This window comes from Rhinopithecus bieti, unplaced genomic scaffold, assembly GCF_001698545.2.
Source record: "Rhinopithecus bieti isolate Rb0 unplaced genomic scaffold, ASM169854v2 scaffold_37555, whole genome shotgun sequence".
In the NCBI taxonomy this organism is placed as follows: domain Eukaryota; kingdom Metazoa; phylum Chordata; class Mammalia; order Primates; family Cercopithecidae; genus Rhinopithecus; species Rhinopithecus bieti.
The window spans coordinates 35,269-37,534 of NW_016815947.1; positions in this window are offsets into that span (position 1 = coordinate 35,269).

The following is a 2,266-nucleotide window of genomic DNA, read 5'->3' on the forward strand; positions in this document are numbered from 1 at the left end:
CTATTTGTCAGTTTTGCTTCTGTTGCAATTGCTTTTGGCAATTTCATCATGAAATCTTTGCCCATGCCTATGTCCTGAATGGTATTGGCTTACATTGTCTTCTAGGGTTTTTATAGTTTTGAGTTTTACATTTAAGTATTTAATCCATCTTGAGTTAATTTTTGTATAAGGTGGGAGAAAGGCGTCCAGTTTCAATTTTCTGTGAATGGATAGCCAGTTATCCCAGCACCATTTGTTGAATAGGGAATCCTTTCTCCATTGATTGTTTTTGTCAGATTTGTCAAAGATCAGATGGCTGTGGATGTATGATCTTATTTCTGCGTTCTCTATTCTGTTCCATTGGTCTAAATGTCTTTTTTTGTATCTCTACCATGCTGTTTTGGTTATAGTAGCCTTATAGTGTAGTTTGAAGTCTGGAAGAGTGTTAACAGGGAAATTTATAGCACTAAATGCCCACATCAAAAAGCTGGAAATATCTCGAATTGACACCCTAGCATCACAAGTAAAAGAACTAGAGAACCAAGAGCAAACAAACCCCAAAGCTAGCAGAAGACAAGGAATAACCAAGATCAGAGTGGAACTGAAGGAGATAGAGACACAAATAACCCATCAAAAAATCAATGAATCCAGGAGCTGGTTTTTGAAAAAATTAATAAAATACATAGGCCACTAGCTAGACTAATAAAGAAGAAAAGAGAGAAGAATCAAATAGACACAATAAAAGATGTTAGAGGGTATATCACCACTGACCCCACAGAAGAAAACAACCATCAGAGAACACTTTATACTTTAAACTGCTCTATGCAAATAAATTAGAAAATCTAGAAGAAATGCATAAATTCCTGGACACATACACCCTCCCAAGACTGAACCAGGAAGAGGTTGAATCCCTGAATAGATGAATAACAAGCTCTGAAATTAGGGCAGTAATAAATAGCCTACCAACCAAGAAAAGCCCAGGACCAGATGGATTTACAGCTGAATTCTACCAGAAAAACAGAGAAGAGTTGATATCATTTCTTCCCAAACTGTTCCAAACAATTGAAAAGGAGGGACTCCTCCCTAACTCATTCCATGAGGCCAGCATCATCCTGAAACCAAAACCTGGCAGATACAACAAAAAAAGAAAACTTCAGGCCAATATCTCTGACGAACATTGATGCAAAAATTCTCAATAAAATACTGGCAGACTGAATCCAGTAGCATATCAAAAAGCTTATCTGCCATGTTCAAGATGGCTTCATTCCTGGGATGCAAGGCTGGTTCAGCATACTCAGATCAGTAAATGTAATTCATCACATAAACAGATCCAAAGACAAAAACCACATGATTATCTCAGTCGACACAGAAAAGGCCTTTGATAAGATTTGACATCCCTTCACCTTAAAAACTCTCAATAAAGTAGGTATTGAAGGAACATACCTCAAAATAAGAAGAGCCATTTATGACAAACCCACAACCAATATCATATTGAATGGGCAAAAGCTGGAAGCATTCCCCTTGAAAACTGGCACAAGACAAGGATGCCCTCTCTCACCACTTTTATTCAACTTAGTATTGGAAACTCTGTCCAGGGCAATCAGGCAAGAGAAAGAAATAAAGGGTATTCAAATAGGAAGGAAGAAACTCAAAACGTCTTTGCAGATAACATGATCCTTTATCTGGAAAACCCCATTGTCTCAGCCCAAAAGCTTCTTAAGCTGATTAGCAACTTCAGCAAAGTATCAGGATACAAAATCAATGTGCAGAAGTCACAAGCATTCCTATACACCAACAACAGGCAAGCAGAGAGCCAAATCATGAATGAATTCCTATTCACAATTGCTACAACGAGAATAAAATACCTAGGAATACAATTAACAACGGAAGTGAAAGACCTGTTCAAGGAGAACTACAAACCTCTGCTCAAATAAACTAGAGAGGCCACACACAAATGGAAATATATTCCATGCTCATGGATAGGAAGAATCAATATCAGGAAAAAAGTCTTTATCCTCCAATGTACTGTCTCTGGTGCTTTTTATTCCTCTCTAGAGTTAAGTTGCCATCAGGAGTCATTGCCCTTCAGCACTTCCTTTAGCATATTTTGTAGCATGTTTGTTCATGATAAATTCTCTCATTTCCATTAATCCGAAACTATTTTTGCATCTTAATTTTTGAGGGACTATGTTGCTGGTAGAGAATTTTGGTTTGATAATTTTACCTTTCAACACTTTAAAGATGCTGTTTATTTGTCTTCTGGCCTCCATTGTTTCTGCAGAGGAGT